The sequence below is a fragment of the Aegilops tauschii genome, chromosome 5 (assembly GCF_002575655.3).
Source record: "Aegilops tauschii subsp. strangulata cultivar AL8/78 chromosome 5, Aet v6.0, whole genome shotgun sequence".
In the NCBI taxonomy this organism is placed as follows: domain Eukaryota; kingdom Viridiplantae; phylum Streptophyta; class Magnoliopsida; order Poales; family Poaceae; genus Aegilops; species Aegilops tauschii.
In genome coordinates, this window is record NC_053039.3 from 342,103,625 (window position 1) to 342,127,917 (window position 24,293).

Genomic DNA, 24,293 nt, shown 5'->3' on the forward strand with positions numbered 1-24,293 from the left:
TTATGATTTTAAAAACTGTTCGCAAATTCAAGAAAAATGTTTACTGATACAAAAATTCTTCAATATTTAAAAAAAATCACAAATAGAAAAATATTCACGACTTAACTAAATGTTCATGATTTAAAAATTCTTCACAAACTTGAAAAATGTTTTGGAACCCAAAAATAATGTTCACAAATTCAAACATTGTTAAATAATTTTAAAAACTCTTCATAAATTCCAAAAAAGGCATGAAAATAATAGGTCAAAACTTGTTTTTGAATACGAAAAATGTTTGTGAATTTAACAAATTTTCATGAATTTCAAACAAAAAGATGGTGGTGATTCAAAAATTGTTCGTGAACTTCAGCAAATGTTCATGAATTCAAAATATATTCACCAATTTGGAAAATATGAATTTCATGAAATGCTAATGGATTTCGGAAGTCTTCTGAATTTAAAAAAAAAATCATTAATTTGAAAAAAAAATCTGAATGTTGAAGAAAATTTTGAAAACTTTTCCTGCATTTTCAAAAATATTTACGAATTTTAAAATGTTGAAAATTTCTGAATAAAATCAAGAATTTGAAAAAGTATTTCTGGCTTTCAAAAACTATACTTGAATTTTAGATAAAATCTGGAATTTCCAAATTGTTCAAAAATTTGTAAAAGTTTTGCCAATCCAAAATATTAATTCACAAAATTTAAAATAAAAAGAATAAGATAAAGGAAGGATGAAATTACATAAGAAATGAAAAAATCGACGAAACCCAAAAGGGAAACCATGTAAAAGAAATAACACTTCCCAAAACAGGTGGGACAAATAAATTAGAAACATAGAAACAAACGACGAGCCGGACAATTACCATGGGTAGGGGTGTGTGTTTGGTCGTTATCCCGCGAATGTGCGGGGAATAGGATCCACCACATCATCGAACAACCGGGAAAGTAAGAAAACACGAAATTATAGGCCCGTTTGGTTAGATGCGTGGAGACCATCCCTGGAAAATTGGCCGTGACGGATAGATCTCCCTTACTGCGAGATGTATCCGCGTCTGGTCTTCCGGTGCTTGGTGTGTGCTTGCCCTAGTGGGGCAACCCATTAGAGTGGTTTTGGGAAGGTTCTACAAACCGGTTGACCTGTATGAATCAATTTATAACCTTCCGTATAGTCTTTTCTAGTTATGTTTCCTTTATTTTTATCGCTTTTCTTTCGAGGGTTTTTGTGTGTGTTTCGTTTGTTGGTTTTCATCAGTTTATTTAAGTTCCTTTTGGTATTTTTGGTATTTTGTTTCAAGTAGTTTGTCAAAATTTTGAAATACGAGTTGAACATTTTTTAGATACACATTAAACACTTCTTCAGATTACATGTTGAAAAAAATTTAATACACAGTGAACACTTTTTACATATGTGTGGTGCACGTTGAACATTGTTTAATACATGATGAACATTTTTTTAACACACATTGAATATTTTCATAAATGCCATGAACATTTATTTGTAAACATAAAAAAAATTAAGTGTTAGAATTGTTTTTAAATGTCACTAACATTTTTTTTAAATGTCACGAACATTTTAATGAAAGTTACATGGGCATTTTTTTTAACATTATGTAAACACATTTTAGAATGCCATGAACATATTTGAAATGTGTGAATAATGTTCCGAACGGTATGATTTTTTACATTGTATACACACTTTAGAAAAGGGCGACAAACATATTTTGGAACGTGTGAACATTTTTGAAACGTCACAAACATTTTTTGAATTGTATGAGCATTTTCTAAAAAAATCACGAACAATTTGAGTCGGATTATCATTGGCCTATTGATGTGCGTCAGACAAGTTAAACAATTTTATTATAATTAGGCTGTTGATGCCTCCAGGTGCAAGGAAGGGGACGCATGGGCCAAGCTCAGTACCCTATATGGGTTAAGCAAAAGAAAAATAATTCTGCCGAATCTAATCACACTACTAGGATGACCAGGCCAGATAGGTATTTTATTTGCCAGGAAACCAAACAAACGAGTTAGGGTTCCACCATCTTAGCCTTGAGAGGTGGGGGCCTTAGATCTTTAGCAGTTTTCATGTTCATCATGAGCATCAAGTGGTTGTTATGGAGTTTTTGCGAATAAAGTTACTTTTGTTTCTTCTTTGGCGGTGCCATGAAGGTGAGAATTTTTTGCTCTCGCATATTCGATTATTCGGATCTGATCAATTTATATTATTCTGTTGTGTTTTTTTTTGTTGATTGATTCTTTGTGAAGTTGAAATCTTTCCATGACATTATTGTGAAGATTGATCCTAGCTATGGCCTGCACTTTCAGGGGTTCATCCCCGGCCCAACTATGTTCATCGCTCAAGGCTTCCCATGTCGGTGGATTTTGACTCAAGAGGCTTTCAGGAACAATTATTAGTAATCATGTTCCTACCGGTGAACAAGTGGTAGTATCGTTACCGCAGCCTAATTGTTATCTTTTTATTGAAGTCTTGGGAGATTTTCGTCTTGTAAAAATTGAGACCACGAAACAGAAGTCTCCAAGAGATATTGTTGTAATCCTTAGTCATAAAAGTTGCTTCTTTTTTTAATCTTTGACCTAAAACATTGTACCTGTAATGATTATGAGTATGAATAAAATTATAGTGTTTCTAAAAAATGACATCTAGCAAATAAGTACCAGGCAAACTACATGAGCTATCCAGGCTAGGTGTGTAATGGCATGGATGCCAACTAATCATGTTATATGTCTACAACATGTCTTTAACGTAAAGTAGTGAACATTCTGGACTCTCAAAAATAGAGGTTGTGAATTTTTGTGCATCGGTGCACGCTGCTATATATCATTTTATTAGCAACTGATTTAGCTTTATTGACTAAGAACCATAACATATTGAACCGAAAGAACTAGAACATGCATCAACAACAATGATAGTTGTCGGTAATGCAAACCAAAACTTACATAAAATACCCTTTTGTCTCCAAAAAGAAGAACATAAAAGATCCCTAAAATTGTCATCTCATGGTCTACATTTTGCATGTTGATACTCCTCCAAGCCCGTAGCTAAGTAAAGAACAGTGGACCATGCATGTACAAGTTTCACTGATAATTCTCAAATGCAGAGAGTATTTTAGCGCTTTTCAAAGTTGAGATGGTAAGTATGAAGTATCGATGTCCCAAAGGAGCTAAATGGCGGGATTTGTATTCTCTCGGGTTTTATTTGCCAATATGACAATCTTTAGTATGCCTAATGCATGCTTTATCTGGATACAATAACTAAAGATATTTTGTCATTATAAAAGGGATAGTTTGCAAGATTATGAAGTATCACTCCCTTCACATATATAAGATGTTCTAACTTTCTTTTCTAAATCAGATGTATGTAGACAAGTTTTAGTGTGTTTGTTCACCCATTTCAGTTCACATGTAGTCCATATTGAAATACCCAAATCATCTTATATTTGCAAACGGAGGGAGTATTGAATAAAAGTTAGTTCTTCTAGTGCAAATTATAATAAAGTGAATGATAGTGATGGCACAGTAGCGGTGGTTGGTGTTGCATATCAAAGTGAGACACCATAGATTTGTTCAGCTAGCATCTTTTGCAATGAAAAATTAAAATTATTTTTCCCTAAAAAGGTTAAAAATATTTTCATCACATATAATATCCAACATTGTGTTGCGTCTCTATTTATAATGGCGCAGCAAAGCGGCAATCAACTTCTAGTGCAAACCTATACGAGAAAAGCAGCAAGTGAACCCACTTGAATCCCCTAGCTTCTAGCCACCTCGCACCACCCAATCACCCTCGACCCGTCGTAATGATGAGCAAACATTAGCTCGCATAACAAAACTGGCCTCTGTTCAAACAATATGATTTTCATCGATGGAAAAGCACATGCCTTAGCTAGTATGACCGCTAATTTATGTTTTATGAATTTTGGCTCATGCACAAGTCAAACTACAAAGATTGTATCATGGTTTATTTGATCACAAGAGAAATTGCAAGAAAGTAAGTAGTCGTCCTGTCTGTAACGCTTTGGAAGTCACTCTGGCCTAGCGCTACTAGATACTTAACAGAAGTGCAACGGTGCAACAAGTGGCACAATCTTTAATTGTGCTAAGGACATGTTGGTTGTTTTACTTATAAGGATAAAGTCGCCCTCGAGGACACATGAGAGGTTTACCAAGTTATTTTCATCAAATTTCATTGAGTTAACATTCATTGGTTTTGTAATTTGTTGTGCGGTGGAACCTATGATAATGTATTGTTCTTATTTGAACAAACAACATACTTGTGATTATGTCCTCTGTGCAAGCATTCACAAATACAAAATAATAATTAGGATAACATCTAACCATAGCCATAAACATTGGGGTTCCAACAACCCCTCATGCAATAGTTCATAAACTTAGGGTTTGGTAATTTTTGTCACTCCAACCACCCGCCATGAACAAATTAATCGCACAGTGCTCTCCTATATGCCCATGAAGGTGAAGTCATATGCAATCGACGTTCGCACATCAACACTGGACAATTGCATCACAACATAATATCAAAACATTAAACTATCTTAACCTTCACAAGCTTAATAGCAATAAAGTTTATCCTATGTCCTCAAGAATGTAATGGACTACCCACAATACATCATATAAATCATGATCAGTGAAGATGAAAGAATTTTAACAATTTGAACATACGAATATTCCACCAATAAAACTTCTAAGCATCAACTACACACAGGTAATCAACACCAGAAACTGTAATGAGCAAAGGATCTGAGGTAAAAATGCATAAATCAAAAATCTAGGGTTGAGGGAGTTGATGGAGATGATGATCCCAGTGATGGTCTTAGTGTTGGTAATAACGATAACTCTGAATAACCCCTCCAGGAGCGGTAGATCTCTGGCAAAAAGTGTTTTGCCTTCGTTTCACCCCGCAACCAACGATGGAAAAATCCAGTAAAATCCCAATATGGTTTCAAAAGGAATAAAGAATATAGGCCAAAGGGCGTCGGGAGACGGTTCATGTGGGTCCCACCTAGACACAACACACGACAAGGGGGTAACCGCGTGGGCACCACAGGGCTCCTGGCCCATCTGCTGGCTCTATGGGTTTTTTCTTCCGAAAGATTTTCAGGTTTGGATATATTTATTGAGCTCCATAAAATCACTTGCTTCACAACCATTCTATTGCTCCTATTTTTAGCGTTCCAGTAAATTCTCTCCCCATGTGTTTCATGCAAATTGAAGGGAAAAGACATTAGATTTTGCTATAATGTGCAAAATAACAATGGTAAAGAGAAAATTATAATAAGAAATAATGATGCAAAATGGAGGTATCAGGCATTGCTACCTCTTGAGCATGCGTTGGTTTTTCCCTTGAAGAGGAAAGGGTGATGCGGCAAAGTAGCGTAAGTATTTCCCTCAATTTTTGAGAACCAAGGTATCAATCCAGTAGGAGGTTACACGCAAGTCGCCTTGTACCTGCACAAACAAATAAGAACCTTGCAACCAACGCGATAAAGGGGTTGTCAATCCCTTCACGGCCACTTGCAAAAGTGAGATCTGATAGAGATGATAATATTTTTGGTATTTTTATGATACAGATTGAAAGTAAAGATTGCAAGGTAAAAATAGATTGGAAACTTATATGATGGAAAATAGACCCGGGGGGCATAGGTTTCACTAGTGGCTTCTCTCAAGATAGCATAAGTATTACGGTGGGTGAACAAATTACTGTTGAGCAATTGATAGAAAAGTGCATAATTATGAGAATATCTAGGCATGATCATGTATATAGGCATCACGTCCGTGACAAGTAGACCGACTCCTGCCTGCATCTACTACTATTACTCCACACATCGACCGCTATCCAGCATGCATCTAGAGTATTAAGTTCATAAGAACAGAGTAACACATTAGGTAAGATGACATGATCTAGAGGGATAAACTCAAGCAATATGATATAAACCCCATCTTTTTATCCTCGATGGCAACAATACAATACGTGTCGTTTCCCCTACTGTCACTGGGATCGAGCAACGCATGATTGAACCCAAAGCTAAGCACTTCTCCCATTGCAAGAAAGATCAGTCTAGTAGGCTAAACCAAACTGATAATTCGAAGAGACTTGCAAAGATAACCAATCATACATAAAAGGATTCAGAGAAGATTCAAATATTGCTCATAGATAATCTTGATCATAAACCCACAATTCATCGGATCTCGACAAACACACCGCAAAAAGAGTTACATCGAATAGATCTCCAAGAAGATCAAGGAGAACTTTGTATTGAGATCCAAAGAGAGAGAAGAAGCCATCTAGCTAATAACTATGGACCCGAAGGTCTGTGGTAAACTACTCACACATCATCGGAGAGCTATGGTGTTGATGTAGAAGCCCTCCGTGATTGATGCCCCCTCCGGCAGAGCGCCGGAAAAGGCCCCAAGATGGGATCTCACGGGTACAGAAGGTTGCGGCGGTGGAATTAGGTTTTCGTGGTGCTCCTCGATGGTTTCGGGGTACGTAGGTATATATAGGAGGAAGAAGTAGGTCGGTGGAGCCACGTGGGGCCCACGAGGGTGGAGGGCGTGCCCAGGGGGTAGGCGCGCCACCTGCCTCGTGGACTCCTCGTATGTTTCTTGACGTCCACTCCAAGTCCTCTGGATCACGTTTGTTCCAAAAATCACGCTATCGAAGGTTTCATTCCGTTTGGACTCCGTTTGATATTCCTTTTCTGCGAAACACTGAAATAGGCAAAAAAGCAGCAATTTGCACTGGGCGTTGGGTTAATAGGTTAGTCCCAAAAATAATATAAAAGTGTATAAATAAGCCCATTAAACATCCAAAACATAATATATAATAGCATGGAGCAATCAAAAATTATAGATACGTTGGAGACGTATCAGGCATCTCTAGCCAAAATATCAACTGACATCTTTTGAAGAGTTAAATTGCACCTAACCAAAGCCTCAAACCTATAACTCCACAAAAACAGAGGAATTAAGTCTCAAAACATTCATTTTTTGACTCAAAATTGAGTGACCGCACCACTTCTAATCAAATCCCAAGCTAGCTATTCTTATTGGGAAAATCACCAGAACTGGGGAGATGGTGGTCGGCTAACCTTCCGCAACTATAAATTCATATCCACGCCTCACCCAAACCCTATTTGCTCATCGTCGTAGCTCATTTTCCCTAGTTTTGATCAGAATCTGGACTAAAATCACCGCCAGCCCCCAGTCGTCCTCGTCGTCACCCAAAAGTGTCGCCTTCGTTGATTCATTACCACTGTCGCTCGATCGCTGATGCAACTCAATTCATCATTGTCATCGCCATGGTGAGGCTGCTCCCCACCTACCAATACGCCAACTCATGCCAACATCTCCAATCGGTCGTCGTGCGGGGAGCCGCTGAGGGAGTCCTGGAGGTAGATCAACTCTTGTAACCCCTATACTCGTCAAAGTCAATCAAGCAGGAAGTAGGGTATTACCTTCATTAAGAGGGCCCAAACCTGGGTAAACATTGTGCCCCCTACCTCCTGTTACCCTCGATCCTTAGACGCACAGTTCGTGACCCCTACCCGAGATCTGCCGGTTTTGACACCGACATTGGTGCTTTCATTGAGAGTTCCACTGTGCCGTTGTCGAAAGGCTCGATGGCTCCATCGGTCATCTACAACAACGCTGCCGGGAAAGATATTTTTCTCCCTGGCTAGATCTTCGTATTCAGCGGCTTCGCACTGCGCGCCAACTCGGTTGGCCACCTGGAGCAGATCGACAGCTACGCCCCTGGTTATCAGATCAGTTTTGGACATCTGAACTATGTCGCTGATATCCGAGGGGACTTGATCTTCCAAGGGTTCGCGGCTTCAAGCACCGCTCCGGCCTTAGATCCGGAGCGCGTCACCGGGTCCGAAGACGGGAGTCTAGAGCCTGCCAGACTCTCTGCGGCTATAGAGCTCAGCACTGGAGAACCGGAGAGGATAGCGCCACCAGCAGTCATCACAAAGCCGGGCTCTTCTCCGGGCACTAGCTCCGAACCCTCGAAGTCCGCGCCATGCAAGCTCGGCCAAGGAACTTCGGTCCCCATCCAAACCTCGCTATTAAATGAGGCTTTGGACTTAATGCGATCCCTCGCCATCACAGAGGAACCGCTTTCGAATTATGCCCAGCCCGGACTAGGGGATGAAAATAGGGAATTTTACTTCCCACCCATCACCCACTTCATAGCCACTGTTGAGGATCTAACCGACATGCTTGATTACGCCTCCGAAGACATCGACGGTATGGACGACGATGCCGGAGAGGAGCAGGCCCAAAACCCGCCGTTCACCGGACGCTGGACGGCCACTTCCTCATACGACCTATACATGGTGGACACACCTAAAGAAGGCGACGGCGATGATGAGAAGGACCCAGTCGAGGACGAACCTCCTGAGATACCACCAAAGCGTTGACGTCAGCAGCGCCGCTCTAAATCGCGTCGCGGAAAATACAGCAATACCGGCACCGGAGACGATGATACTCCGGATAACGCCAAAGACCAAGAAGGCCCCATCGAACCAACATCCAAACAAGATGACCGGGAGGACGGGAAAGTCGACCCTGACGAGCAAGCAGGGAATGAAGACTCGGAGGATAGCAACTATCTACCACTCTCTGAGGACGACGTGAGCCTCGGCGACAAAGATTTTATTGTGCCAGAGGAACCCCTCGAACAAGAGCGCTTTAAGCGCCGGCTAATAGCCACGACAAGAAGCCTAAAAAAGAAACAACAGAAGCTTCAAGCTGACCAAGATCTGCTCAACGACAGATGGACTAATGTCCTGGCAGCCGAAGAATACGGCCTCGAACGCCCAACAAAGAGTTATCCAAAGCGTAAGCTGCTACCCCAATTCGACGATGAGGCATTGGAGCCTACATCACCTGCGCATAACACGGATGACGGACCCGACCGACCACCACGTGGCCGGGACAGAACGGCAACTCAAGCCAAACACCAGCCCGCACCACCTTGTCGTAAAAGCAGAGTAACAACAGCTCGGGGATACACAGATGACCTACGACAGGACCTGGAAAATAGAACAGGTCAGACCAGTTCAATATACGGATCGCGGGTGCGTGCCCGGCGCGAGAAGACGGCTATCAAGCCTGGCGCGACAAGCATAACCACGCCCGGGCCAAAAACCGCATACGGACTTCATCCGAACTGCGTCGGGACATGGCCCGATACAGAGGCGCCGCACACCACCTATGCTTCACCGATGAAGTAATGGAGCACCAGTTCCCAGAAGGGTTTAAATCCATGAACATTGAATCATGCAACGGCACAACAAATCCCGCAGTATGGATTGAAGATTTTCTTCTCCACATTCACATGGCTCGCGGTGATGATCTACACGCCATCAAATACCTTCCCCTAAAACTTAAGGGGCCAGCTCGGCACTGGTTAAACATCCTCCCAGAAAACTCTATTGGAAGCTGGGAAGACTTGGAAGATGCCTTTAGAGACAACTTCCAAGGCACTTATATCCGGCCTCCGGATGCCGATGACCTTAGTCATATGGTCCAACAGCCCAGAGAGTCGGCCAGAAAATTCTGGACCAGATTCCTAATTAAAAAGAACCAGATTATTGACTGTCCGGATGCCGAAGCCCTAGCGGCCTTTAAATACAACATCTGCGATGAATGGCTCGCCCGACACCTGGCCAAGAAAAGCTGAAGTCCATGGCAGCCCTTACAGCACTAATGACCCGCTTTTGCGCGGGCGAAGATAGCTGGCTAGCCCGCAACAGCAACAGTACCGGTGACCCTGGCACTTCCAATGCTAGAAACAGCAACGGAAGGCCCCGACGCAACAAACATAAGCATCGAAGCAACAATGATAATACAGAGGATACGGTGGTCAACGCCGGATTCAATGGCTCCAAATCCGGTCAATGGAAGAAGCCATTCAAACAAAACAAAGATGGTTCATCAAGCCTGGACCGAATACTTGATCAACCTTGCCAGATCCACGGCACTCCTAACAAGCCTGCCAACCACACTAACAGAAGTTGTTGGTGAAGGAAATATGCTCTATAGGCAATAATAAAGTTGTTATTTATATTTCCTTATCTCATGATAAATGTTTATTATTCATGCTAGAATCGTATTAACCGGAAACTTAGTACATGTGTGAATACATAGACAAACAGAGTGTCACTAGTATGCCTCTACTTGACTAGCTCGTTAATCAAAGATGGTTAAGTTTCCTAGCCATGGACAAAGAGTTGTCATTTGATGAACGAGATCACATCATTAGAGAATGATGTGATTGACTTGACTCATCCGTTAGCTTAGCACTATGATCGTATAGTTTATTGCTATTGCTTTCCTCATAACTTATACATGTTCCTATGACTGTGAGATTATGCAAATCCCGAATACCAGAGGAACACTTTTTGTGCTATCAAACGTCACAACGTAACTGGGTGATTATAAAGATGCTCTACAGGTGTCTCCGATGGTGTTTGTTGAGTTGGCATAGATCGAGATTAGGATTTGTCACTCTGATTGTCGGAGAGGTATCTCTGGGCCCTCTCGATAATGCACATCACTATAAGCCTTGCAAGCAATGTGACTAATGAGTTAGTTACGGGATGATGCATTACGGAACGAGTAAAGAGAGTTGCCGGTAATGAGATTGAACTAGGTATTGAGATACCGATGATCGAATCTCGGGCAAGTAACATACCGATGACAAAGGGAACAACGTATGTTGTTATGCGGTTTGACCAATAAAGATCTTCGTAGAATATGTAGGAACCAATATGAGCATCCAGGTTCCGCTATTGGTTATTGACCAGAGATGAGCCTCGGTCATGTCTACATAGTTCTCGAACCCGTAGGGTCCGCACGCTTAACATTCGATGACGATCAGTATTATGAGTTTATGTGTTTTGATGTACCGAAGGTAGTTCGGAGTCCCGGATTTGATCATGGACATGACGAGGAGTCTTGAGATGGTCGAGACATAAAGATTGATATATTGGATGACTATATTCGGACACCGGATGAGTTCCGGGGGTCATCGGATATATATCAGAGTGCTGGAAGGGTTATCGGAACCACCGGAGAAGTAATGGGCCTTATTGGGCCTAGGGGGGAGAGAGAGGGGCTGCCAAGGGCTGGCCGCGCGCCCCCCTCCATGGGCCTAGTCCGAATTGGACCAGGGGGAGGGGCGGCGCCCCCTCCTTCCTTCTCTTCCCCCTCCTTCCTTCTTCTCCTAGTAGGACTAGGAAAGGGCGGAGTCCTACTCCTACTAGGAGGAGGATTCCTCCCCCCTTGGCACGCCTATGAGGGTCGGCCGGCCTCCCCTTGCTTCTTTATATACGGGGGCAGGGGGCACCCTAGAACACACAAGTTGACAGTTGTCTTAGCCGTGTGCGGTGCCCCCCTCCACAGATTTCCACCTCGGTCATATCGTTGTAGAGCTTAGGCGAAGCCCTGCATCGGTAACTTCATCATCACCATCACCATGTCGTTGTGCTGACAAAACTCTCTCTCGGCCTCAGCTGGATCAAGAGTACGAGGGACGTCACCGAGCTGAACGTGTGCAAATCGCGGAGGTGTCGTGCATTCGGTACTTGGATCGGTTGGATCGCGAAGACGTTCGACTACATCAACCGCGTTACTAAACGCTTCCGCTTTCGGTCTACGAGGGTACGTGGACACACTCTCCCCGCTCGTTTCTATGCATCACCTAGATGGATCTTGCGTGTGCGTAGGCAATTTTTTTGAAATACTACGTTCCCCAACAGTGGCATCCGGGCCATGCACAAGTAGAACAGAAAGAGTTGTGGGCGATAACAGTCATACTGCTTACTAGCATGTCATACTTTGATTCAGCGGTATTGTTGGATGAAGCGGCTCAGACCGACATTACACGTACGCTTACGCGAGACTGGTTCTACTGACGTGCTTCGCACACAGGTGGCTAGTGGGTGTCTGTTTCTCCAACTTTAGTTGAATCGAGTGTGACTATGCCCGGTCCTTGTTGAAGGTTAAAACAGCAAACTTGATGAAAAATCATTGTGGTTTTGATGCGTAGGTAAGAACGGTTCTTGCTAAGCCCATAGCAGCCACGTAAAACTTGCAACAACAAAGTAGAGGACGTTTAACTTGTTTTTGCAGGGCATGTTGTGATGTGATATGGTCAAGATGTGATTATATAAATTGTTGTATGAGATGATCATGTTTTGCAACACAGTTATCGGCAACTGGCAGGAGCCATATGGTTGTCGCTTTATTGTATGAAATGCAATCGCCATGTAATTACTTTACTTTATCACTAAGCGGTAGCGATAGTCGTAGAAGCAATAGTGTCGGTGTACAAAAGAAGGGGTGCACCTTCGTACCCCTTTACCTGTGCACGGACAGTCGGAGCCGCGCCCACGGCCGCACCGAGCAGAACGGGGGAGGCGAACCGAGGTAAAACCGAAGCCCAAGACAGCCAGAGCAACGCCAAGGCCGAGATCACAAAAGAGCAGAGAGACGAAGCAGGTTCCCCCGGCAACACCCTTGCCGGGGCAGCCTCCGCGGCCCCGGCAAGGCCCTTGTCGGGGCGGCTCGTCCAACACCAGCGGAGCGCACCACCCTTGAGCCCACGGCCTCCAACACCATCAACCACGTTGGGCCAAGGCTCGGGAGGCACCTCCATGGTGGCATGCAGATCTTTGTGAAGACAAGGAATATTCAAGATCAAATGAGGACCAGAAGACGGCGACCCTCGGCAGGATCCTTGCCGAGGAAAGCCACAAGACCCCCGGCAAGATCCTTGCCGGGGACGACTGCGCATCGTGGCAAGACCCTTGCGGGGCCACCCGGCAAGACCCTTGCCAAGAACGCCAGCGGGGCCACCGCCAGGGCCGCACAGCCAAGCTTCCACCGCCGTTTGCATGTAGCTGCCAGCCCAACCAGCTAGGCTGGCACCTGCGTGGCAACATGCAGCTCCCAGACCAGATCAGCAAGCACGTGCGTGGTGGCATGCGTATCTTCGTGAAGACCCTACCGCCGCGCCACCTCAGCTGCTTGCCTGCCTACATGGTGCCACACCCATCGCTGGCCAGGGCGCGTGTCGACACGAGGAGGAGTGGCGACGGATGGGACGGGCTCCGTTCCCGTCCCCGATAAAGCATTGGGACACCTCAGCAATGCATTAAATGCGTCTTGTCCTGTAATATGAGCGATAAGCTCGTAGCGCTGTACGCCTTCCCACCTCCTGTGTGCCATTGTGGCAGCCCCTTTCGACTATAAAAGGAGGCCCAAGGCGTACTGGAGAAGGATTCGGCTCTTTGGAATGACCCAGCCACCGTAGCTAGTTGGAGGGCTCAAGAACACTCAATACATCCACCAAAGCAGGACTAGGGTTTTACGCATCCTCGCGGCCCGAACATGGGTAAACGATCCTTGTGCTGATTACTAATCCTGCTCTTCTCGCAACCCTGCGCCCCGGCAATGGTAGTAGGGATTCTTGTGATCCCATAGGTGTCGTTCCACACCGACATCTTTGGCGCGCCAGGTAGGGGAGCACAATTGTGAGAATCTGGTCTAGTAGTTAGCCTAGCGGTTCTTCATCGCCATGGCTCCCAAGAAGAAGACGGCCACAGCGATCGGCTCGTCGGGGGCCGAACGGCCCATGCCAGTACGGGCGAGTAGCGGCCCGGTCGCGGACAGAACCCGGGCCGCGGTCCGCGAGCACCAGCATCGCCCTGGTAGTCTGAGCCAGGCGAGCGGCGCCGTTCGTGCGCCAGGCGACGGGTCGCATGCCACCAAATCCAAAGACGGGGCTGGCCCCCCCCACAGGCGGCGCGAGGCCCTCCAGGAGTGTCGTTGTGCCACCCACGGGCGGCGCAGCAACCTCCAAGATGCCCACGCCGGCGACCACTGCGCGCTCTTCCCATGGTGTGCGCGACGAGCAGCGTCACCACGCCGGTGACCTTGGACACCGCCGTGGAAAGAGCCCTGTGCGTCGTCCGCGGGATGAAGGAGTTCAGCATGCCCGCCGAAGTGCTGGCGAAAATGGCGCACAGCCGCTGGGTCATGATAGAGCTCCTTCTAACGTGGTTAGAAGTCGAAGCGCGCCACGGTCCACGCAGCTGTCGCCGCCACCCACGCCAGCAGAAGCTTTGGCGTGCGCGCAGCTGCTCCTCGACTTCCCTCCTGCTGCGGAGAAGCTCGACGAGTGGAGGACCACCATCCGGAGCCTCATCGCCGTCGCGAACAAAGATGATCCGCGACCGGCGGGACCCTCGGGCCGGCGCTCCATCGAGCCACCACATGCCAGCGCTGGGAGGACCAGGGGTGCTGTGGTCACGGTGCACTCTCCTCCTCCTCGCCAGCCGCCGCGGGCGTCGGCTCGTTGTGACGACGCTTGTGATAACATATCTATAGCGTCGTCCGACCCGCGGACCCACCGCGACCAGCGCCAAGTTCTTCGAGAACGAGCTCACAAAGATGCTCGAACCACTATCGAGCGCCGGCGTGATACACGCCACCAGTCGGACAAGCGGGCGAGACCCGCTATGGACCACCCAGCGCCGAGGGGCTCCGGCGGCCTACCTTACGAGGTGGGCTGCCCAGCCTTTACCCGCGAGCTACAGCAGTTCCAGTGGCCGTCCCACCGCACGTTCAATCCCGACGTCGGTGAGAAGTACAATGGCAAGACCCATCCGTCCGAGTCCTCAGCATCTACACCATCGCGATGCAGGCTGCCGGAGCTCGCGACGACAAGGTGCTTGCCAATTACTTCCCGTTGGCACTAAAGCCCAATGTTATGTCTTGGTTGATGCACTTGCCGACGGATTCCATTTCTTCTTGGTCGGATCTGTGCCATGAGTTCGTTGGCGCCTTCACTGGAGGCCACCAAGCTCATGGCCAGGCTAGTGATCTGCATATCATTCCCCAGAAGGAAGGGGAAACCCTGCACAAGTACATCCAGAGATTCAGCCAGGTGCAGTACAACATCCCCGACGTTCATCCTGCCGCTGTGATCAGCGCATTCCAACAGAACATGCGCAACCGCAAGATGCGCGAAGAGCTGGCGATGACAAGGTTAAGGATGTGGCCAAACTCTATGTTCTGGCCGATAGGTGCGCCCGGGCTGAAGAGGGAAGGAAGTACCCTGTCAAGGACGCCGGCGCGGAAACCGACTCTACTGATGAAGACACCGCCGCCCCGACGAAGAAGGGCTGACGTCACAACAGGAAACACAAGGGCAAGGCCGTGCTTGCCGTTGAAGGGTCTGACGACACCGGTGCTGCCAAGAAGGTCAAGGCAGACGACCCCGGCAAGGAGATTGCCGAGTGCGTCGCCTGCCAGGCCTTAGCAGCTGCCGACAAGCCAGGGGGCTCCGGCAAGCAGTACTACAAGATCCACCGCACCAAGGGCCACGACCTCCAGAACTGCCGGCAAGTCGAGCTGCTTGCTGAAAAGCAAAAGGCCGAGTATGAGAGGCGGGACAAGGAGAAGGGCCAGGACGGTGCCGAGGGATCCGGCAAGAAGCGTGGCGGCCAAGGAGGCCGCCGCGACAAGGACAGCCGGCAAGAGAGGCCCACCCGGGGCCGTGACAAGAAGCAAGAAGACGATGATCATGACGAGGACGACGAGTCCAGCAAGCAAGAGTTCCAGAAGGCTACAGAGGCCATGTGCGTCGACAGTGGCGCCTCGTTGCATACTTCTCACCGCCAGCTCAAGCAGTGGGCACGTGAGATTACAGCAGTGGAGCCGTCGTTCGACGCTCAGAAGCCGCTGAAGTGGTCCAGCACGCCCCTCATCTTTGACGTCGAGGACCACCCTGACCGCACAACCGCGGTCGGGTGTTTGCCGTTGTTGGTCTCGCCAACGATACGCAACCTCAAGGTGAACAAGATGTTGGTCGGGTGGGGCCGGCCTGAACTTGATCTCACCCGTCGTGATCAAAAGGCTGCAAATCCCTGATGGAGACCTCGAGGAAACGGGCACGTTTCAAGGGGTCAATCCGGGGAGGAGCCAGCCGAAGGGGAGGGTCACGCTGCCCGTGACGTTTGGAGGGGAGTTGAACCACAGGACGGAGAGGATCGTCTTCGACGTGGCCGAGATCCCCTTGCCCTACAACGGGATCCTCGGCCGCCCGGCACTAGCCAAGTTTATGGCGGCGGCACACTACGCCTACAACATGCTAAAGATGCCCGGGCCGTTGACCATCATCTCTGTCCCCTCCGACAAGAAGGACGCACTGATTTGCGCCGACCAACTCTACCGGGAAGAAGTTGCAGCAGCTGCCGCCGAGGCACTTGCTCCTACTGCTGAAGCCCCGGGAGGGAAGAAGAAACCCGGCAAGACCTCTCGCACCCACGCCGGCAAGCGCACCTCCTCGGAGTGTTGTGCTACCGTCGAGGATGTGCTAGAGAGCTCTACCGGCAAGAGCAAGAAATCCAGAGCTGAGCCACCGCAGACCAAGAAGGTGTCTGTCAGGGAGGATGGCACGGGAGGGGCTTTCACCATAGGCTCCACCCTCGACAGCGAATAGGAAGGCACGCTCGTCACCTTCCTGCGGGCGAATGTCGACGTGTTTGCGTGGCAAGCATCCGACATCCCCGGTGTTCCCAGGGAGGTGATTGAGCACCACCTAGCTGTCTGTCCTCACGCGTGGCCCGTCAAGCAGAAGGTCAGAAAGCAGGCTCTGGAGAGGCAGGAGTTCATCACAGAGGAGATCAGGAAGTTGGAAGCGGCGGGTTTGGTGAGAGGAGTGCTCCATCCGAGGTGGTTTGCCAATCCGGTAGTGGTGCGCAAGGCAAATGGGAAGCGGAGGCTGTGTATTGACTACACAGATATCAATAAGGCTTGTCCTAAGGACCCCTTCCCATTGCCGCGCATCGACCAGATTGTCGACTCCACGACCGGGTGTGATCTGCTGTCATTCCTCGATGCTTACTCGGGCTACCACCAAATCTTCATGACAAGAGAAGATGAAGAGAAGACAGCATTCATCACCCCATGTGGTACGTATTGCTTTTTACGAATGCCTTTCGGGTTGAAGAGTGCTGGCTCGACGTTTGCAAGAGCAGTCCAAATTGGTTTTGAATCCCAGCTCCATAGAAATACGGAGGCATACATGGATGACATAGTGGTCAAAACGAAGGACGGGGCAACTCTTGTGCAAGATCTGGAAGAGACATTTGCCAACCTGCACATGATCAACCTTAAGCTGAACCCTGAGAAGTGTGTCTTCGCCGTTCCATCCGGCAAGCTTCTCGGATTCTTCGTGTCGCAGCGCGGGATCGAGGCAAACCCAGACAAAATCAAGGCTATTGAGCAGATCGAGGCGCCCAAGCGGATCAAAGATGTGCGTCGGCTCACCGGCTACGTTGCCGCCATGAGCCGATTCATCTCCAAGTCCGCCGAGCGTGCCCTTCCCTTTTTCAAAATCTTGAAGAAGGCAGGCCCAATGGAGTGGACCCCAGAAGCCGAGGTGGCGTTGCAGGATCTGAAGATATACCTTCCCTCCACGCCAATACTGGTTGCGCCTAAACCACAAGAGCCGTTGCTGCTGTATCTGGCGGCGACGAATCAAGTGGTCAGCGCCGCACTGGTGGCACAAAGGGAGGTCGACGAGGAGGGAGTGGCGACGGCAGAACCAGTGGATGGCAAGCCAAAGACCCCCCCGGCAGGGCCTGGTGCCGGCAAGGCAAGGCCCTCGGCAGAGTCTGATGCCACCAAGGCAGTGCCCGCGCAGTCAAGTGAGGTGGTGCAGAAGAAGAAGATGATGCAGCACCCGGTTTACTTTGTCAGCTCCCTCTTGCAGGGGGCTAGGTCGAGGTACTCCGGCGTGCAGAAATTGCTCTTCGGCCTCCTTATGGCCTCGAGGAAGCTGCGTCATTACTTCCAAGCCCATGAGATCACTGTCGTCACCTGCCTCCCATTGCAACGGATACTGCATAACCCAGATGCGACTGGAAGGATCGTGGAATGGGCCCTAGAGTTGTCAAGTTTTGGATTGAAGTTTGAAAGTACCTCGAAAATCCAGAGCAGAGTCTTGGCGGAGTTCATTGCAGAATGGACCTCAACGCCCGACGAAGAAATCCAGGAGACTGCTCTCCCCGGCAAGGAAGCAGACTGCGACTGGATCATGTACTTTGATGGGGCTTTCTCGCTGCAAGGCGCCGGTGCCGGTGTGCTGCTTGTCGCACCCACCGGAGAGCACCTCAAGTATGTGATCTAGATGCACTTTCCCAGGGAGATGTCCACAAACAAGACTGCTGAGTATGAGGGGCTGCTTGCCGGTCTCAGAATCACGGCAGACCTCGGGGTGAAGAAGCTCATCGTCAGGGGTGACTCGCAGCTTGTCGTTAGGCAAGTCAACAAGGATTACCAGAGCCCATTGATGGAGGCCTACGTAGATGAAGTGAGGAAGCTGGAGGAGCGCTTTGATGGTATCCAAGTGGAGCATGTTCCCCGAGCAGAGAACGACATCGCCGATTACCTGTCGAAGCGTGCCGCATTCAAGCTACCTGTGGAACCAGGTACCTTTTTCTCTGGTTAACTCAGCCATCCGTCGAACCATCCATAGGGCAGAACAAGCGAAGGAAGTCAGGTCCCGGCAAGTACTTTCCCGCCGAGCCCCCTGGGGCTGCCGGCAAGGATGTTGCCGTGCACACTGAGCCTGCCAAAGAGCAACTGGCTCCGGCAGGGCGTCAAGCCCTGGCCGTGGAGACAGTCGCTCCCATGGCAGAGGAACTGCCTTTGGTCCTTGCCGTCGAGCCCCAGGCTCCGGCGTGGGTGCAGCATACTGTCCGATTCCTCCAAATAGGGGAACTTCCTGAGGAGCAGGAAGAAGCGGAAAAAGTAGCCCGTCGGTCTGCCCTGTACCAGTTCGTCGATGACGTCCTGTACAGGAGAAGGCCAAATGGTGTGAAATTGAAGTGCATCCCCCGGGAGGAAGGACTGGAGTTGTTGGCAGAGATACATGGAGGCATATGTGGCTCCCACATAGGGTCGAGGGCCCTTGCCGGCAAGGCGTTCTGGCAAGGTTTCTTCTGGCCCACCGCCCTCCAGGATGCGACGACACTAGTAACCAAGTGTGAAGCGTGTCAGTTCCATTCAAAGAAGCTTTATCAACCAGCTCAAGCCCTTCAAACGATCCCTCTCTCCTGGCCATTCTCGTTCTGGGGGCTCGACATACTGGGCCCTTTCCCCCGTGCTGTCGGGGGCTTTGAGTACTTGTACGTTGCAATCGACAAGTTCACAAAGTGGCCAGAGGTGGAACCAGTGAGGAAGGTGACAGCACAGTCAGCCGTCAAGTTCTTCAAGGGACTAGTCTGCCGTTTTGGTGTGCCAAACAGAGTCATCATCGACAGTAGTTCACAAGCCACACCTTCATGCAGTACACTCAAGACCTCTGCAACAAGGTCTGTTTTGCTTCTGTGGCACACCCCTGGAGCAACGGCCAAGCAGAGAGGGCGAATGCTGAAGTGTTGCGAGGCCTGAGAACGAAGACCTTTGACAGGCTGCACAAGAGCGGAAGGCGTTGGATTTATGAGTTACCGGCGGTTCTTTGGTCGATCAGGACGACGCCAAATCGAGCCACCGGTCAGACACCCTTTGCCCTAGTATATGGGGCGGAGGCAGTTCTCCCCACAGAACTCATATACGGGTCACCTCGAGTGCTTGCTTATGATGAGCTTGAGCAAGAGCAGTTGCGGCAAGATGACGCGACACTCCTTGAGGAAGATCGTCTTCGGGCAGCTGTGAGAGCAGCACGCTACCAGCAAGCCTTGCACCGCTACCATAGCCGCAAGGTTCATGCCCGAAGCTTTGAGGAAGGCGACCTTGTTCTTCGGCGCGTTCAGTCGGCCAAGAATTCCAACAAGTTGATGCCGAAGTGGGAAGGCCCTTATCGGGTAATACGAGTCACCAGGCCTGGCGCATTCCGCCTGGAGACCGAAGATGTTGTTCCAGTGAGCAACTCCTGGAACATCGAGCATCTTCACAAGTTTTACCCATAAGGCGCGGCTTGCCGGGCCTCCCGACAAGCCACCTTTTGTACAAGCCTTGCCGGCAAGGCATGTAACCCTTTGTCAAAGCCACGCGCAGACCCTGAGCACAAATAAATGAAGCGCTGGCGCCCTAAGTTATAGCATGCATGCTACGTCGAGTCTCTTCCTTGGTTAGGGTTGATAGTGCTTAGCGGCGACTAACCCCTAGCCTAGAGGTCGAGTGCGCGTATCTCTGTTCTTTTCTGCCCTCCTTTGGTTCGCAGGGCACATGGGCACTTCTGCTGAGCTACTTGGAAGAAAGGGAACGGACCGGCGTCCCGACCCCGGCAATCCAGAGTTGCCGGGGGCTGCAAGTACAAGGATCCAACCGCGGCAAGACAAGGTTGCCGGGGGCTGCAGATCCAGATAAGTCTTTCATCCTCTGTCATGCATTTCAGTACGGAACTGGGACATGTGAAACCTCGTTTTATCTCCAGGCTACCATGCTCCCCTTTTTCCTATACCTAAGGATTATCTCCTGGGTCCGGATTTGGTTGTAGCCGCGGCAGCAAGGAGATAGAACGAGGAGCCTAAGCCCACTTCATCCCTGCCTCCGCCAACGGCGCGAGAATGGTCGAGCGAAGTGAGGGGGACAGCAAGGCCTGTTGCCGGGCGAAAAACGTTTATCTTAAATAGTAACAAGGATTCGCTCCATGTCGCGGGGTCCACCCACGAACGAAAAACCCGGCAAACATCCCTTTTTCATTAAAAACATCCCACACAGGTACAGTTCACACGGAATGAAAAACATGAGCAAGGGGATTACAAGTTCTAAATTTAACGAAGGCCTGAAGGCTTACAGATTAAAAAAGAGATGAGATGCCCGTAATCGCTTTCTTGTCCGTCTCCTCAGAAGATGGAACAGGACAGCAGGAGGGCAAAAAGAGCGCCTAGGCGAGGTGCGAGGAGCAGAAAGCTGGAAGATGAGGCAGCGGCTCGCCTATACGCAATGAAGGCGTCGGTGCCCGCGTACTCCGAGTTAACGGCCGCCACCTGCCTTCTTCGCCTTCTCCGGCCCTCCTACGCCAGCCACCCAAGGAGACGACGGGGAGCACCCCGAAGGAGAGCTTGGCGAGGATGGCCCTCAGCAGGGCGCGTGACCGAGGGAGGAGCGGCGCGGTCAGTCAAAGTCGGAGTCGGCATCCTGCCGCTCGACTCCCTCGTCACCACTGTCGCTGTCCTCCTCGTCACTCCCGCTCGAGGAAGAGTCTTCATTGTCGGAAGAGCTCTCCACGCAGCACTTCAGGCGAGTCCCAAGATCTCCAAAGACCTTGACGGAGAGCAGGCCGCCCTCCATTAATTTGAAGTAGAGGACGAGCCCCACCGTCAAGCTATGGATGCGGGCGAACGTCTTCCACCCACGACGGAGATACATGACGTGAGGGGCGGGGAAGTCAATGTCGACTCGTGTACCGCCGGTCCCACAACCCCTCATGTGCAACCTGAGGGTCTGGGGCGGATCGAGCTCCATCTCCGCTGCGAAGGGGGTGGGGAGACGGAGACGATGACACGGTGGCCGACGCAGCCTGATGAAGAACTCGCGGGGCCGGTCCCCGACGCGACCCTCCACTGCGGGAGGCACCGCTGGCAGAGGCACGACCGCCGCGCCACCTCGTGCCCCTCTCCCCCAACCACCGCGGCGACCTCGGCCACGCCCCCTCCCCCTTCCTCTTGTGGCTGGCTCCGCCGCCACGGGCTCGAGGGAGGGAGGGACGCGCTGACGAGCAGCGACCCTCGCTGCCACCGTCGAAGGCCCAGAACCTCCTCTCGCCATGACAGATGGAAGAAAGAAGCAAAGATGAAGGGGATGGATACTGAAGAATGTGGGGTGGCGCCCTCTCTCTCCCCCTCTTTATAAAGGGGCGGGGTCGAGACCCAGCCGCCCCGCTCAGCCAATCCAGCCGGCGGAGGCGCAGGGAATCAGGACCGACCCGCTGCCCCAATCAGCAACGGCCCAGTTTCCCGCCACCACAACCCGACACCTACATGAAGGATGCGTGGCGAGCGTGCAGGGTCGAAAGGACGGGTGAGGTGACCATTCCCCGCCCCGTGATCAGGGGGCGTGGGCGCCTTAAAGACTGTGACCCGAGTCCATCCAGTAAATGAGCCGCGCCTCCACGCCTCCCTCTTTTTACGGGGAAGGCGTGAGCTGCCTCTTTACCACGATGTGACGCATGCATGCGGGAACCGCCTCACGCATGCCGCCCACGTCACGCGCACCCCTCCACCTCGTGCATTCAACGCGGGTCGTGGGGAAGCGCAGCAGACGGAAAGTTTTACCGCGGTAAAAACCGCCCCGCTTGCCCACGCATCATTTTGGGCTTGGCCCAACAACGTGCCGCGCTTATGTGTGGCCCAGGCCCGGGGGCTCCTATCGGTGTACAAAAGAAGGGGCGCACCTTTGTACCCCTTTACCTGTGCACGGACAGTCGGAGCCGCGCCCACGGCCGCACCGAGCAGAACAGGGGAGGCGAACCGAGGTAAAACCAAAGCCCAAGACAGCCAGAGCAACGCCAAGGCCGAGATCACAAAAGAGCAGAGAGACGAAGCAGGTTCCCTCGGCAAGACCCTTGCCGGGCAGCCTCCGCGGCCCCGGCAAGGCCCTTGTCGGGGCGGCTCGTCCAACACCAGCGGAGCGCACCACCCTTGAGCCCACGGTCTCCAACACCATCAACCACGTTGGGCCAGGGCTCGGGAGGCACCTCCATGGTGGCATGCAAATCTTTGTGAAGACAAGGAATATTCAAGATCAAATGAGGGCTAGAAGACGGCGACCCTCGGCAGGATCCTTGCCGAGGAAAGCCACAAGACCCCCGGCAAGATCCTTGCCGGGGACGACTGCGCATCACGGCAAGCCCTTGCCAGGCCACCCGGCAAGACCCTTGCCAAGAACGCCAGCAGGGCCACCGCCAGGGCTGCAACAGCCAAGCTTCCACCGTTGTTCGCATGCAGCTGCCAGCCCAACCAGCTCGGCAGGCACCTGCGTGGCAACATGCAGCTCCCAAACCAGATCAGCAAGCACGTGCGTGGTGGCATGCAGATCTTTGTGAAGACCCTACCGCCGCGCCACCTCAGCTGCTTGCCTGCCTACATGGCGCCACACCCATCGCTGGCCAGGGCGCATGTCGACACGAGGAGGAGTGGCGACGGATGGGACGAGCTCCGTTCCCGTCCCCGATAAAGCATAGGGACACCTCAGCGATGCATTAAATGCGTCTTGTCCTGTAATACGAGCGATAAGCTCGTAGCACCGTACGCCTTTCCACCTCCTGTGTGCCACTGTGGCAGCCCCTTTCGACTATAAAAGGAGGCCCATGGCGTACTGGAGAAGGATTCGACTCTTTGGAACGAACCAGCCACCGTAGCTAGTTGGAGGGCTCAAGAACACTCAATACATCCACCAAAGTAGGACTAGGGTTTTACGCATCCTCGCAGCCCGAACCTGGGTAAATGATCCTTGTGCTGATTACTAATCCTGCTCTTCTCGCAACCCTGCGCCCCGACAACCGTAGTAGGGATTCTTGTGATCCCATAGGTGTCGTTCCATACCGACAAATAGTTGGCGAGATGACAACAATGCTTCGATGGAGATCAAGGTGTCAAGCCGGTGACGATGGTGATCATGACGGTGCTTTGGAGATGGAGATCAAAGGCACAAGATGATGATGGCCATATCATATCACTTATATTGATTGCATGTGATGTTTATCCTTTATGTATCTTATTTTGCTTACTACGGCGGTAGCATTATAAGATGATCTCTCACTAAATTTCAAGGTATAAGTGTTCTCCCTGAGTATGCACCGTTGCTACAGTTCGTCGTGCCGAGACACCACGTGATGATCGGGTGTGATAAGCTCTACGTTCACATACAACGGGTGCAAGCCAGTTTTGCACACGCAGAATACTCGGGTTAAACTTGACGAGCCTAGCATATGCAGATATGGCCTCAGAACACTGAGACCGAAAGGTCGAGCGTGAATCATATAGTAGATATGATCAACATAGTGATGTTCACCATTGAAAACTACTCCATCTCACGTGATGATCGGACATGGTTTAGTTGATGTGGATCACGTGATCACATAGATGATTAGAGGGATGTCTATCTAAGTGGGAGTTCTTAAGTAATATGATTAATTGAACTTTAATTTATCATGAACTTAGTACCTGATAGTATTTTGCATGTCTATGTTGTTGTAGATAAATGGCCCATGCTGTTGTTCCGTTGAATTTTAATGCGTTCCTAGAGAA